Raw genomic sequence first — 17,037 nt, 5'->3', positions numbered from 1 at the left:
CAAGCCTAGGCCAGTTCCCTGGAGATCAAACCCATAGTAGTTAAAGACGTGGAGAAAATAATCCTGTTATAGTCACATGATTGTCTGTGTGCTTTCGGATTCTGGCTAAACTCACTGGTGGTCATAGAGCCCCTTGATGCTTTGGAATGTCAGGCAATGCGTCCATTTTATTGTCCAGAGCTTTGTTTCAAGGGAAACTGTGTGTGTGTGTGCGTGTGTGTGTGTGTGTGTGTGTGTCTCAGTCTCTCTCTTTGCTGGCGGGTCCACAATGGAAATTGATTTTAGAACAGAAAAAATATACAGGCAAGCATCCCTGCTCACATTAATCCTATTAAGCGTTCAGACGCTCTTGTTCCAGAAGATGCTCTTGTTTCAGCAGAAACTGCAGATGTTGCTATCTGAGTAATCACACTCCTGTTACACACACACACACACACACACACACACACAATAAAGCGAGCAATATTTGTGTACATGGAGGCAGTTGTGTAAGTAAACACAGAGCATTCCTGGGCATGTGGACAGCGGCTGCAGAAGGTGCTCATTTCTTTTACTCCTTAATTTCTTATCCTTTTATTGCTCATGGCTCCTTGGCCAGGAGAGAAAATATGAATAGATGTCAAAAGACCGAAATCAGTCAATGTTTCCATTTGCTGTGGTTCTTATAAACATTAAATTGGAAAGACTGAAGATAGAAGCTAAATTAAAGTTTTAGACTATAAAAGCTCCCTATTATTTATATGTGACTGAGCCAGCAATAAATTCCCACCTCCCTCTCTGGGCTTCTGAGAGGAGGGACGGTGAAGAGCCAGCTCAACATCACATCCTAACTGTTCATGCGAGGAGTTTGTGTTCCCTATGGCCTCAGAGACTCGCCACCTTTAATAGCCGCCTGGGGAAGGCTGGCGGTTCTCTGCGTCTCATGTTTGCCTCCTCCATCGATTCATTCTTTAAGTCAGCAAACAGTTATTAACTGCCCGCTATGTGTCAGGCACTGTGCTAGTTACTGGGGCTACATGGTGGCAAAAACAGACATGATGCCTCTGCCGGGACACTCACAATGACTGACATCAACCAATCATCCAAATTGACAGAAAATCATAACTGGGAAAATGTGAGCTACAAGGGGACTGGGGTTCCGGGTGGGGAGAGAAGCAAGAGAGCCAGCTCTGCCCTCGAGAGGCTGCCCTGAGCGGGGGACAGCGAGCTGAGAGCGTGCAGAGGAGCAATGGAAAAAGTCAAGCAGGAAAAGCAAAAGACCCACAGTCAGGTGAGCACAGCGCACAGCTCGTTCTGGAGAAAGGCCAGGGCCTCCCGAAGCACAGGCAGGGGAGAAACAGGAGCAGGTAGGTGCCAGGCCTGCTGGTGCCTCTAATGGGGGGGTGGGGGAAGGTTGATACAAAACCAGATTTGCATTTCAGAAAGATCACTCCAGAACACCTTTTGGAGACTGGGGGTAGGACCTGCAAGAATCAACATGGAGACACCAGTGATGCTGCGATTATCCTGGGAAGTCATGCTGGCATGAGGGTGGTGGCAGGGCCAGTGGGAATATACATCTCAAGAGCCACTTACAAAGCAGCCAGAAACACTTGGTAATGACTAGGACGTCAGAGGTGAGAAGGAGGGAGAGGTGGAGGTGGGAGCGGTCCAGGTTCTGGCTTGTTTTATACAGAGATACCGCAATTTCCTTCAGAGGATTGGAGGAATTGACACTTATTGAGTTTCCTTGTATGGGCCAATTTCTCTTCTAGGCACTTTCAAGTACAACAGAATCTCATTAGTAGGATGGGGCTGGGCTGGGGACATAGAGTGGAAAGGGGTGTGGAATCGCTTCTAGAAGGAGACCTTAACTGAACAAAAGGAACTGACAGCTTCTCCCAGGAAAACAGAAGTGATTTGAAGAAAAAAACATCAGTCCATTTTAATGAGTATTTGCCAGATTCTGACTACATTGCCAAGCACTGGAGATCAACTGTGCCATAGTTAAAAAAGAAAGGTTATATGAAACGCTATAAGGCGACAGGAGAAGTCAAAGGTGGAGGGAGGGGAGAGAGAGCAGAGAGAGAGGGGGGAGCACGGGAGAAGGAGAGAGAGGAAGAGGGAGACAGAGAACCAGAGGTGTCAAGATGGAAACAGAAAAAAAAAAAAAAAAGACACACAGAAAGAAAATCCACAAAAGATAGAAAGAGAAAGTGGTCCAGAACGTGACAGAATTACAATGGGCAGAGAGCAGAGTCCCTGCCAGGAATGTTGTGGGTCCCCTGCAGAGTCATGTCCTGTCTGGTGTGATAACCTTGGGCACTGCCCTTGGAGGGTCACCAAGATGGTGGGGCCATCGTGGTGTGGGGGGGGGGGAGAGTATAATTTGATAGTTTGAGAGACTGCAGGATTCTTGCTCCCCGAGTTACTCTTTATGAAAATAAAATGTATTTGACACCATTTTCTTTTCATTAAACACTTTCTGTAGCCCAGTATTGACGGTGTGTCCAGGTGGGCAGTTCTGGACCACCAGGTGTGCAGCTGCGGCCCAATGCCAGTGTGTCACATCTTCCATCAAGGTGACGTGGCCACTTGAGGCAACAAAAGGCATTTATGAAAGGAGGGGCTCTTGCTCCTCCCTCAGGGGAACACACAGGTGAGGTGGTAACACCAGGACAGTATCTAGCACAACACCAGGCACACAACAAGCACCTAACAAACACGACATGTGATCACCAGGCCTGCAACGCAAACATGATTTAAAAAGACAATGTGGGCACCAAACGTCTGCAATAGGTGCTTGCAGCACATACACCAAAGGCCCTGAGCATCACAGCCCCGAAGGATGCCACTGCCCTGAGCCACTGTTTCACGTGCACAGCAAAGACCACTTGCTGGAGAAACACAAACAGTAACAGCCAAGCACGTCCATAGTGCCTGGTTGATCAGCCCAGATTTCACTGGCCAGTAGCTAAACGACCTGGATTTTTCTAATACAAAATAGTCTGTTTAATGCTTGGCTTTTTAAAAACCTGCCCTTTCTGTAGCCTCATCCCCTGAGACTAACCTCTGGGCTGGATCTGGTTTCCTGCTTGGCAGTAAAATTTTGACTCACTCACTGATCAATATTTGATCCTCAAATCTGTACTATTTAACAATAGTCTGTTCTCCTACCCATTCCTTAGCCTGCAGGTTGATGAATATAGAAGACACTTGATCAAATTGGGTGAATTGAATTTGCTAGAAAAATGGAATCAGAGGGCAGAATAACCTTTGCATACATAAATACAGATGAGTTCTTTTCTTTACAAATGTCTGTTTTATACAAATATGAATCAAAATGCCTGGGAAAATATTTTCCAAAATTGACAACAGTTTTGTTAAAGGATAATTTTATAAATTTAAATATGTATATTCATGTTTTCTAATTTTCCACAATGGAAATATGTTATTTGTGCAATACAAAGGGATAATATCATCCATGCTTTATGGGTATTTTATTTGTAGTATCACAACTCCACAATCATGTTGCTGATTACCAGGGAAATGATAACCATGTTCTATGTCTAATATTTGATTGAACAGTAAGAGAACAAATAAGATTAGAAAAAGCCTAACTTTATTAAGAATTTTTTTAGGAGGGGACACGAGGGCAATTCTTATAGTCTATAAAGAGAAAAGACTAGTCTTGTTAGAGGAGACTTTTTAAGACACAAAAATAGCTATCATAATAAGATGTACTAACAGAGAAAATGCTTTTTAAAAGAAGTATACCTTTTAATATATAGAAAATAAAAACTTTGAAGATATTAAAAATCCTGAAACTTCTCTAGATTTATTAAGAATATAAATTATAATTAATTCATATTAGGAAGAAAAACTTCTTAAATATAGGGCAGAAAAGCAAACAACCACTATTCTGAGTTACACCCTTACAACTAGTTAGCATTCTTCTTCAAAAAATCATTTAAGAACAAATGAAGGCCGGGCGCGGTGGCTCACGCCTGTAATCCTAGCACTCTGGGAGGCCGAGGCGGGTGGATTGCTCAAGGTCAGGAGTTCGAGACCAGCCTGAGCGAGACCCCGTCTCTACTAAAAATAGAAAGACATTATATGGACACCTAAAAATCTATATAGAAAAAATTAGCCGGGCATAGTGGCGCATGCCTGTAGTCCCAGCTACTCGGGAGGCTGAGGCAGTAGGATCGCTTGAGCCCAGGAGTTTGAGGTTGCTGTGAGCTAAGCTGACGCCACGGCACTCACTCTAGCCTGGGCAACAAAGTGAGACTCTGTCTCAACAAAAAAAAAAAAAAAAAAAAAAAGAACAAATGAGAGGCTCTATAGTAGATGACAGCGGAATTGTGACTGAGCTCATGAAGGCATCATAAGTCAAGAGGACTCAACAGTGAACCTGCTTTAACAGAAGCACTTGTATGTCTAAAGGCATTTGACCGTAAACTTGTCCATCATTTGGGGAATTTTTTTTAACTATGTTGATCTATACATTTCTGAAAGTCTTCTCTTGGAACTGCCTTCAGAATTAGGTTACAAACTAGTCACCTGAAAAAAAAATCCATCTCTTCATAATTTTTTAGACTTGTCTTATGTCTTTGTCTCATGTTGCTTTTGGCCACTAGAGGGTAGATTCTACTTATGATCTATACCAGCTATAAGAAAAAAAAGTTACTCAGGAGTTTAACAAAAGAGGAACTATAAAAAGATGTCTTTTACAAAAGAAAACAGATGGCACAGAGGGATGCAAATCAATCTGCCAGATAATATTTAAAGAAATACCATCCCCTTGAATAATAAAATTTAACATTCAAATATTTCTTTACAGTTTACAAACAAATGCACCAACATGTCCTCTAAACATATAGTACCTACAGTTTAAATTTTCCATTAGAAAGTGGCATACTTTTCTTACCAATACTCTATAAAAATTATTTTTTTAAATGCAAATGCTTGTAATACCATGATTAAAGCACCAAGATTAAAGATTAATGACAAAATAATATTTCACAACTTGATGTTAGAGATTGTTGTGCTATGTGTGTTTATGTATAAACAATAGGTAAAGCATTGTAATGAAATAATCCCATACCCTCAATTGATTATCTAGCATGTTTTTAAACACATATGGCTTGGTTTACAACTGAGGTAAGGAGGATGATAAGGAGATTTGGAAAAGAAAAGTTAGGTTCAAACCCTCACATTCCAGACATTTTTCATCATGAATTGCACCAAGATGGATACTGGGTCCAGCAAGGCAGCAAGTGAGTGGTGGGCAAAATCAAACATTAAGGCTCCATTACAGAACTTTGGAGAGAAAATAAAACCCAGAAGGCTATTTTCATGCAAGTATGTATATTAACAAAGAGAAATTTTAAAAGGTTAAAAAGTACAGAAAAGTTTTTTAAATATTTAATTTGTTTTGTCTCACAACCGATTAAATTTGATTTAAATTCACCTCTTACTTATACTATTTTGAGGTGTCTGCATTCATCACACTACATCAGTGGTTCTCAGAATGTGGTACCCAGACCAGCAGCATCAACTTCCCCTGAGAACTTGTTAGAAATACAAGTTCTCAGGCCCCACTCAAGACCTGCTGAATCGGAAACACTGAGGGTGTAGCCCAGATCTCAGTGATTTAACAAGGCCCCTACCTGTGTCTCAGGTTTGAGAACCACTAAGCTATAGAATAGCAAAGCAAACAATATCTCCCACAATTTCTGACTCAAAAATGCAGGGAAATGGAAGGATTGTCTATGTCGAGTGCTACATATTTCGTGTTTATGTACTTTAATAGCTATGGCTTTGCCTAACCATGTAACTAAAGCAACCATAAAATACATGGTCAGAACATGTAGCAGTCACTGACATATAAATAAACCAACAGTGAAACTTACAGTCAAATGATCTACCGCCCGTAGACACCTGGACTAAATGAAACTACGCTCCTATCAAGATTTACTTAAGGGAAGAAAGGAATATTAATGGAATAAGAAAGGAATATCTTTTCAAACGCCGAATTTGGAAAGGAAGGCCAAAATGAGGGAAGGAAATAAGGATACAGAAGTGGCACCACATTTTATAACTCCTCCCTGTATGACTGGGAGTCAAACATACCTAATCAGGGAGGAGAGACAAGGTCAAATTCAGATTAGTGAGCACAATTTGTCCTACATCTCCAATCCAGCTTCCTGGACTTGGGGGGAACAACATTTTTGCTGAAAGGAATGTCAGAAAATGAAAGATAATCTAAGGTGATAATTTTTACCAAAAAAATGGGAAACGTGGTCTGACAAAGTTGTGCTATTTCCGGTAGACTTGTAGATATATAGTTTGGTACCAAAGTATCCATGTGATAGAAAAAAAAAAAACATTGTGATTGGGATTATTCCAGAAAACTTTGGTACATGGAATCCACAATGCAGAACATGACTTTTTTTTCCTGGGCATATTTAACTCTCATATGACTGGGGGAATTTGCAGACACAACTCAAATGTGCAATCCTCTAACCTTCTTATTAGTCATTGCCATTCTCAAGTAGATAAGCTGAGTCCCAGAAATTGTTACACCAAGGAAATTTCTCATAGTCATTCACAAACAGTTTTAGAAACACAAACCTCCCTCTTGGCCATCATCTCTAAGGGCTGTAAACTCACAAGGGCTGATGCTGACTCTTACAGTCAGGCCTTCAGCTACAGAACTGCATGGAGAAATTTAACCACCAGAGCTGTGCCTCGAGGCAACTGCACACAAAGAAAATTTCAGAATGTAAATAAACTGGAGTTGCAACTCAATTATATTAATAAACCACGAATTGTGTTCCGGCTGCCTCTATGGAAATAAGGATGCCTAAAAACAAAACATTTGTTCACTTAAGAAGTCATAAAGCAATGAAAATCAAAAGTCTGTTTTTATTTGGTGACTTAATGTCCTAGGAGAATGTGCATACTAATAATCCAATTTGAAAAACGAAACATCTTTGAAACAAGGCTAGGAACAAGGGTCATTCAATACGGAATTATGAGGTAAGGAAAAAAGTTTTCTCCTAGACATTTCTTATCACTCGAGCAGGCAAGTTCAGGAGGGCCTCATCTCTTCAAGTAATCAAAGACTATACATATATTGTTTTTGTTTTTCAACTTTCTTTTTCCTCAAATTTGCTCTTTCATAAATAGAGAATATTTATATACATATAAATATATAAATGTATATACATATATATATTCTTCACATATTTAGGTTTAAGGTTGTGGTAGATTGAAAAAAAATGGTCACAAATTCTTTACAGCTCCTACATCAAGAAATAGAGCCTATAAGCTTTACCCTGTGACTTGCTTATGCCAATGGGACATCAGCAAACATAACAGAAGAAGCTTTGCAAAGTGCATGCATATTGGGCCGTCAGGTGAAGCAGCCCAGACTGGTCTGCCAGACAACGAGAGACACGTGGCACAGTTGCCCCCATCACTCCAGCCACGTGAGCAAGGTCACCCAGGACCAGCCAGTGCCCAGCTGACTTGCCAGCTGACCACAAAAGCATGAATGAGCACATGGAGCAGGAAAGAGACATCTCAGCTAAGCCCTTCCCAAATTATCAACCCACAGAATTGTAAATAAATGGTTGTCTGATGCAACCAGGTTTTAGAGTGGTTTGTTACACAGCAATAACTAACTAACACAAAGGTTTTATTACAAGGAACAGTTCCTAATTTAAAGGAATAAAACCACAGAGACAAACTTTTAGGTATTAGAGACCTGGGAAGAAAGGTATTTTTATGGGGTGATAGATAAAGGAGAGCCTTCCCGAAATCATACCACCGGGCACTAGAAACTCCTTAGTTCAGATCTACTTTTATTAATAGTTGGGCTTATCGAACCTAAACGCAACAACATCTTACTAATGAATTAGACCTGGTACCTTCACTCTGATCTGTGCCATCAGAAACCATCTGGTAGCATAAAAATGTGTCATTAAGACTTCAGTCCAACCAGCCAAGGCAAGTCCTATACAGCCAAATGGGATTTTAAATGGGGCACTGTGGCATCACATGAGGAAGCACTTGGGTGAGATGGAAGAGGACATGCTGTTCTGCAAAATCAATAGCTGCTTTGAGTTGACAATGTGCTGGGATTAAAAGAAAAAGAGGTTACGTATCAGTCTGCTTCAGGCAAACCTGAAAGCTCTGAATCTTCATTAAAACTGAAGCAATTCTATAAGAGCACTCAGTGAATGCTGCAACTTTCACAGTGTGCTTTCGAATTGAAAATTAATGGGCGTGATAGAAAACCAATGGAAAAAATACAGGGCATTGTCCTTGGGTTTTTGTACAAATCCAAATAAAGAAAGAATTTTAAAAGCACATTGAAAGCTAGAAGGCCAGAAAAAAGTAGGACATGCACACAAATCTCCTTATTGGTTGTGTAATTGGGACTCAGGATGCAGGCTCCCATCAGTCACAATGCATCTCAGACACCAACTGTCACAGCACATTGTTATAGAGTTTCCAGTCCTGGGGCTCCAAGGCCCAGCAGATCCTCCATTATTGACACGGATGACAAATCATTTCCACTGAGCCTGTCCTGTGGGAAGAAGTGCCACTGAAAGTACAGGACATCAAAGCTATCTCAAAGTGGACAACTAAAAATAACAAAAGTCAAATATGAAAAGGAAAGAACATTTCAGGAACTATGATATAACCAGAGCCAGGTGAAAAGAAACAACATCAAAGGAGTCCATGATGTACAAAAATCAATACAGGAAGTTTTCAGGGATTCAGGTGGTAAAAAAAAAAAAAAAATTGCTAATAGGCATTGGGGACCCCAGAAGTTGAGAAGCATTAATCAAGAAAAACTACCTAAGCTGAAAGGTGGCACAGCTGTCATGTGGCTATGTCTGCATTTCTCTTTTGAGTCATAGGAAAGACACGTTCTTTAATTAGGTGCATCCAGCAGACATCAGGTCTAATGAAATCACAAGCCTCAGTCACAGGTAATCCTCAGCATCGGTTTCAAAGCAGCGGATTTCTAGGTCTTCAGAGTGAAGCAAAGATGGACGAAGGGCCTACCTACCTAGGAGTGGGTCAATTCCCTTGGAAGTCAGCGTTGCACTTCTCTGTGCTGGGAAGTGAGAAACTTCTATTGGTTAAGAGTCACTCACCGAACCATAATCAAAGTCACTTTTCAAGTCAGGCTTTGAGGCGTCCATGGAGAGACCCATCTCAGCAGCAGTGCTGAGGCAGGGGAGCCTGGAAGCATATTCTTGTGAGTGGCTCAAACGTAAGTGAGGGCCCAGGGTCACACCCAATTTGGGCGGCCACAGCTAGGTTTCCGAGACATCTAGCTGGTTGGTTGAGAGCAAGAGCTTTATATTCGTCAAATCTAGGCTAAAACCGGGGTTAAAATAGTACCTCTACCTCCTGTTTTTTGGACTTTCCATGTCTCAGTCACCTTCCCCTTAAATAAGAAAATAGGACTACTATAACCTGGGGGTGAGTAAGAGAGAATGTTTGTCAGGTGTTTGGCACACAGTCTAGATGCAATGAGTTCTCATAGATGGAAGCTACTCTAGGCAAAGCCAGACTAGATAAAGGCATTCCTGGGGTCTGTAGAGCTAAATCAATGAGGCTGATGAATCCCAATTTAATGTGTCACTTTGAAGTGGCTATTAAGACAACTGCCACTTAGAAAATCTAGTGAAATGTTTCAGCTTTCTATCAGTTATTTGCCCTTGGTGAGCTGAGGTCACCTTTTGACCCCACTTCCAATTACTCTAAGCTAACAGAGGCTCCGGATCCCAATTACCTGGGTGCAAATCCCAGCTTCATCCTTAGCCAGCTCTATAGTCACGGGCAGAGAAATGGCAACAACCATGGTCCCCTTCATAAGGACCGTGGGGAGTTCAGAGGCCAATGTAGTCCAAGAGCTTCGCCCAGCACCTGGCACTTAAATATTCATCACTGCAGGCACAAAAAGCCACGGTCAAGGCAGCAAGCAATTCATTAATCCCTTCAGAAGTTGGATGTGTACCCATTATTCAAACATGCCCACTATGGCCTTGAAAATTGATCCCACCTCCAGGCCAACTCTAAACTTCAACCTCATATGAAAAGAATCAGAGCACACATTTAATAATTTCCTCAGTGGTCTTTCTCAGGAAAAAGAATATCTGACATTTGTACCACTGCTCCATCATTTTACAGGTTTCAGAGTGGATCACCACATATATATCACTTCCGAGCTGCACAAGCCAGCTGTGCTTATCCCCATTTTAAAGAAGTAGAGGCCAACTGCACAGCTGTTTCGGGGCAAAGCTGGGACTTAAATTTGCCTCTTCTCAAGTCTAAGCTCAGGCCCTTTCCATCACACCACGGAAGAAATACAAGGAGTGCAGGATTTCAGGTCTAAATTCCAGATTCTCAGACATTCTCAATAGCTGAAAGAACATTAGCAATTGGATCATAATAATTTCCAACCACAAAACAAGAGCCAATGGCTTCATTACAAAATATTTTTAGATAAGTCCGCATCTGACCTCCAGGGCCATGAGTTTGACAAGAATGTTCTGCAATTATGTGCTGGCAGGACTTCGAATAGAGCTGTCCCCAGAAACGCATAGGTTAGTGACATAAGTTGTTATCAGCTGCCATTTGCAACTTTCATTCCAGGTAAGATGATGTAAAATGTTTCTGCTGTCGTCACAGACTATGCTAACTCCTATTTTTAGTAGGTAAATCTCAAGCCTTTTCATCATTAGGTCAGCCAAGAATGAGTTCGGAACGGTTTGAGCGTTGAGGGGAAGTCAGTGTGCAGTGGGAGCAGCAGTCCCTGATAATTAAAGGCCAGTACATTAACACTGTCATACATATGGATCAGCCACTTAAAGTGAGGTGGAAAAGCAGCCTCGTGAACAGATTTTTAACATCAGGAATCTCACAAAAATTCCATACGCTCCACCAGCCAGTGCCCTTGACTCATTAGCAGTGTCCTTCCTCCCCTCGTATTATCCCTCAGGTCACTACCCAAAGAAGGCAAATGTCACAGATGCTACCTGAATTTGTGAAACTTATCATCAGACAAAGTAGAGATGGAGAACGGCTGTGCAGCGGTTCTGGAGCACCCTCTGGAGCACCTCAGCGTCCCAGTCTGGACGAGCCTGACTCAGCCCCTCACGCCCTGGGTGGGCAGCGCCCTCCCTCCCGCCTCCCCCAACTCCCACCGCAGTGCCCACACCCGCACTCCCGGCTCAGTGACGGCTCCTCCATCACCTCCTGCGGCTGCTTCTAGCTCCCACCCCAAAGCAAGAACTGTCCACCTCTCTCCTTAACTTGTTCCCCTTCCTTATACCCTCACCAGCCTGGATATTTCCATGACTTTCTCTAGCACCCATGTAACAGGAACTCTGTACTTATTTCCCTGGTTTCAGCCTCCTTCCCACGTTCTGGCCCCAAGTAACAACCCCTTATTGGCGTATCCATCTTGCTTGGCGGGCTGCACCCAAGCACCTAAAGAGGCTCCTTTTGCACATTTCTTCTTTTCTCTGAATTACCCAAATTAAAGTCTTAGGGGTCCTTGGACTCCATTCTCACCTTTGTTCCCTACATTCAGCTGACAACTAAACCCTGATGATTCTACTCCACAAATAAATGTTCCTTGGCACAAACCCAAGCCCCTACTTCCACTTGCTAGATCTCTCTTTTACACTCGTCTTCACTGTGACATATACCAAATACCATGAGAATAATCCATCTGAAACACATATCAGTTCACATACACCCGCTAATGTGAAACATCCCCAGGTCTTCACTGTCCAAACTCCTTAGCATCTATGTTTTCCCCCAGTCTGCCCCATCAGCATTTTTGGCCTTACCACCCATGACTGCATCTGACGCTTCTTACCCCACAGCCAACTGCTCTTCTCTGAATTCCGCACACCCAGGGCTCATAGTGCCCTTCCACATATAAATCCAAACAATATTTCAATGTCCAACTCATTAGAAATTCTGATTGAACTATTGTTAATATGAAAATTCAATCAATTGTCATCCTCAATACTCTTTGAGCATTTTAATCAATTAAGCTCTGTCAATGCCCTCCAACCAAGGGCCACCAGGGACACACCTGTAGCAGACCAAGTTGGGTTTGTTACTCATTGCAGTAAGGGACACTGCATACCATCAGGAACCATGGAGTGTCTCAGTAAGAAGTGTTGGACAGGATTTATTATAGGATTTGACCTCTGGTTGGGTTATTTGGGGAGGATTCACTCTAGAGTGGATGTTGGATACTGTCAGAAAGCAGGAGTAATTCTATGCTTGGGTACCTCAAAAATTCGTACCTAAAAGGGGGCAGGCTAGAGCAAAGCGAAGCTGTAATTGTTAAAGAAGCAGCTGTCACTCAATGTTTTTGACACTAAGAACTGAGAAAAAAGGGGATGTTTGGCATTGTGTGGGTTGCATGATGACCTTGTTTTTGTCCTAGACCAAATTATAAAGTGCTTCTGTTTTGTCTTGATGTTAATGTAGAGATTTAAACTTTCTCCTAGGTAGCGTACAGATTGTGAAGAGTGAAGCAACTGAAGTGTGTTTCAGATAGATTATTCTCATAGTATTTGGTATATGTTATGTTATTGTCAAGAGGATTCTAAAAGACAGGAAATCTAGCAAGTGGAAGTAGGAGCTTGAATTTGTATGGTGGAAACATGAATTGAACATTTATCTGAGGAGTAGAATCATCAAGGTTCAGTTGTCAGTTGAACGTAGGGAACAAAGGTGAGAATGGAGCCCAGGGACCCTAAGGCTTTAATTTGGATAATTCAGAGGAAAAAAAGAAATGTGCAGATGCAGCCATGCAGACAGGATTCCACTTGGGATCCAGATGGTGAGGACAGGTGTCATATTTTAGAATATTAAAAAAGGAAGGGTATAACAGGATTGGGATCTGGGGAAAGGAGATAATACATTCAATTCAATCTACAACTCTCAAAAATAATGTGATATGCAGATCAGAAACCTCCTAGAGCATGTTCAACACAAGAACGTCTTCATCCTGGTGAACCAGATAAAATTTTCTGGTTAATAAAAGATGAAAGTTGTCCACTGTACTTATCCAAGAATCTAAATGCATTTAGGCATTCATTAGTGAGCTAAATGGTTTCATATCTTTGCAGGTGAACTTAATTTCTTTATTGCTATTCAATTGCTCTTAAAATCTTGACCAATAAGGCTTATCTTTGATTCTCTTTAAAGCAGATACTGTCAGAGTACTGATATTGCCTGGTCTGAGTTTAACAGAAGGAAGAAATGCCAGCTGTGTCTTTTGGGCTATACAGACAAGAAATGCAGCTCACATGCAAGGCATATGTAGAAAACAGAAAAAAAATAGTATATAAAATTCCTATGAAAATAATTTTCTTTCAAAAAAAATCTCACTTGGAAAAAGTCTACACTTCTTTCATTTTACAGTCTAGTATATATCTGGATGATCTAATGGAGTTACCAGCCATTTGGTGGAGAAGAATTGGCAGCGGAACTTGGTTGGCAACTGTCCCATGTCTAGTCTTGGGATCTCAGCTGCCACTGAATTGACAAGCATCTAAGACATTATTTATAAAAATAAAAGCTGATACATGTTTTTCCGTGTAAAAATCCTCTAATACCCTGTACCTTAAATACCTTTAACAGTAACATTTAAGGCACATTCTGTAATGGCAGGGTTAATTCAATTCACAAGTTTAGAGTAAATAACTCAAGTCCATTAGGCAGGAGCCAAGACCAATGAACTCGGGCAAACCATCTCCCCTCCTACCAGAGACTCCTTCCAATACCAGCCATCTACAGCATTCATTCTCCAGCTAGCCATCTCCAGATGCCGCCACTGTATTGAGAACGAGTGAAAAACTGTGGCTCCCACCTACAAGGGCAAGGGCACGTTCCGCCGGACAGTGTTTATAGCAGCTCCAAGTTCTCACTTTTTCCAGTCTTCAGGAGATTTTAATTTGTAATTTTTTAGAGAATGGGTGGCCTATCACTTCGCACTGTCACCGGAAGATAACATTTCAGTGATTACTCAGTGCTGACATTTTATTATTTAATATTAAAATCCCATCAGAAATCTCTAGCCTGATAAGCTAAACATGAGGTTGGAAAAGAAGGCACCTGGCAAATCCGATTTGCAGTAATCAAAATGGCATTTTGTCAGATGGGAACTAATTATCAACCTGACATGATTTCAATCTGCTGCCATTTTATGAAATGAAATCCGTTTGCAATCTTTAAAGATGATCAGGCTTGCCACTCCGTAGCTAGACACCCAATTTCACCTGTTCTCGTGAGATTCTTCTCTTATCCAAACTGGTGGTAAACCAATTACATGCTCCAAAAGATTAAGACGAGAAATTTCCCATTCACAGACTTGTCATGCTCACCTCTTAAAATGTGACTTCTTGCCAGATGTTAGGATGCCTTTTTTTTATTTGATACAGTCACCTAACGATCTCAGAAAGCATCCTCTCTGAAGGCAGTTTCATCTCCCAAGTTCAAGGAGAGAGTCCGTACAGAACTCCAGGGCTCTACACGGAGACTGCCTAATCAACGAAGGTATCATGTTCATTTATGGAGTGGAAGATGCATGTCTTCAGGCTGTTCAAGGCTACTTAGGGGCTACTGCTGCACCGTAGGCAGTTGCCAAGTTAAATGCTCCAAGCGGACATGAATGAAGTTTTAGCAGAGAACAGAGAGAGGGGAAAGTGGAACTTAAACAAGAGCTATTTCACCCCTTTGTGGCTTCAGGATGCCATTGGAGTCTCCATGGGTGGAAAGAAAGGAGAACGGCTTTTACTACCTCATGCCAGGAAATGTGCTACCTGCCTGTCACTGAACGCTCTCACACATAACTCCCCTCTCTTTTCCAACAGAGAAGGAAACTGAGGCCCAGGGATGCCCTATAAATTTCACAGTCTTAGTAAGTGCGGATCTTAGAGACAGGTTCTTTCCACCATTCTTGGCTACCTCTCCCATCATGGAAAGAAAAACACGAGGCAGTATATTTTCTATGCAGCTTCCTCTCACATGTTGAAAAACTCTACTTAGCATTATTAAGGAGCAATATTTATCTTTAAATAATGAAATTCAATTTAAAGCTTTAAAAATAAATCAGTGAAATACAAGGAAAAGTTTCATGTGGTTAAGAAAGGAAATCAGAGGAGAAAACAAAGTTGTGTTCTAGTCTCACAATATTTGGTCCTTCTTTGTGGGGCTTCACTGAGGGAAACAGAGCTGTCAGGAGACAGGTGAGGAAGTACTGAGGGACGGATTTCACTGAGGGGAGTAACACCGTGCATTACGACATCCAGGGCCGAGTGCTGGGGACAGTGTGCTCGTGAGTCAGTACGTGAGCAGGACATTATTCTCCCCAGCACAACCGCAGCTCGTTTAGCTTGCAAACAGCAAGGTGTCTTGGTGACCCGCACTCCCAGTAGGTCAGGGCCCAGCACCACGCTGCCCCCTTCCGCAGCACGCCCAGTTCCAGGGCACATGCACCCCAATCCACACGGAAGAAAACTGGGCCCTCCGGCGGGGGCGGCCATTCCCGTCTCCGCCAGGGCTCTGACCAGAGAGGATGGGTGTAAACCCTGAAAAGTAGCCTCACATCCTATGTCGAACTGGAGAAACTCCTTCACTTAAAGGTTTATGGGAAACCCAAAAATGTTGCTGTGATGGTTCATTTTGGGTGTCAAATTGGCTAGGCCAGGCTTCCGAGCTATTTCCTTAAACACTAGTCTAGATGTTTCTATGAAGGTATTTTTTAGATGAGATTAACAGTTAAATCAATAGATGTTTGAACAAAGCAGATATCCCCCACATTGTAGGTGGGCCTCACCCAATCAGTTGAAGGCCTTAAGCGCAAAGGAGCAACGGTTGAGGTTTCCTGAAGAAGAAGGAATTCAGCCTCAAAACACGACACAGAAACCCTGCCCGAGTTTCCAGGCTGCCGGCTTGCCCTAGGGATTTGGGACTTGCCAGTCTCCACAATTGCAATTGCATGAGCCAATTCCTTAAAATAAATCAATCTCTCTCTCTGCCCCTCCCTCCCTTCCTCCCCCAACCCCTCGTCCTGTTTCTTGGGAGAATCCTGACTGCTAACACTGTTACCAAGCAGATTAAACAGCCCATTCCCTCTATTTCAAGCAGAGAGGAAAGAGGCATTTGGCAAAATATCAATTGCTTAGAAAATCAGAGAATTAAGAGTCTAGGTGGAAAAAAGCTTTTCAACACCCTTCAAATGCCAAGTTGCATTTCCCACTAACTCCTTGAAATTATTTGTGGGTATGAGACATGGCCTTTGGAAGTTCTGGGCCAGGACTGGGGCGGTGGGGCCAGGGGCACCTGCATTGGAATCTGGCCTCAGCTCCCTCCTGAGTGTGTGGACACAGGCACGTGACTGAACCTCTAGAGGACTTTCAAACCTGGGTTTAAATGCAGCAGTGAAAGGACCACAGACGGGAAGCACCCAGCTCAGACCCTCTACAAAGATTAATGTTCACTAAGTGGTAGCTTAGGGCAGCGATTGTTGTTGATACAAAAGCTGTTAATAAAACACACTTCCTCCCAGCCCTAAGGGGGAGAGAGACACATAGAAGGATAATTAATATAATGTTTTAAAAGACCAAGAGAGTGCTAATGTGAGTGATTGTTGGAACTTGGGGGAAGGGAAGCTGAGTCAGGCCCAGAAGGAGAAGTTAGCCAGGCGAGAGGGGGTGACGGGGAGCAGGCAGTCCAGGTAGAGGGCACTAGGTCACTGCACAAGCAAAGCCAGGGTCAAGCAAAGCCAGGTGCTGGCCAGCACGCTGACTGGCCAGGGACATGTGTGGGGACTCATTGTGCTGGAAAGCATTCTGAAGAGCCAGCTCATGCAAGGATGGAGACGTGCAGAATACAAACGAGAGGAAAGAAAGGCTGCCCCGTGCATTCTGTTCAGACTGCACTAGGAGGTTGTGCAGACACAAATTTTGACTAGGAATCACTCTGACTTCTGGGTATCAA

At 42.5% G+C, this 17,037-nt stretch overlaps 1 protein-coding gene across 1 annotated transcript in view; it reads right to left on the bottom strand.

Annotated features, from left to right (window-relative positions):
- DNER (delta/notch like EGF repeat containing) overlaps positions 1-17,037 on the bottom strand; it is a 293,066-nt gene that overhangs the window by 47,882 nt on the left and 228,147 nt on the right. The gene's annotated exons all lie outside the window — the stretch shown is intronic.

The sequence above is a fragment of the Eulemur rufifrons genome, chromosome 1, assembly GCF_041146395.1.
Source record: "Eulemur rufifrons isolate Redbay chromosome 1, OSU_ERuf_1, whole genome shotgun sequence".
Classification (NCBI taxonomy): domain Eukaryota; kingdom Metazoa; phylum Chordata; class Mammalia; order Primates; family Lemuridae; genus Eulemur; species Eulemur rufifrons.
Note: the sequence above shows the minus strand (reverse complement) of the source record. Positions and strands in the feature narration are given on the sequence as shown.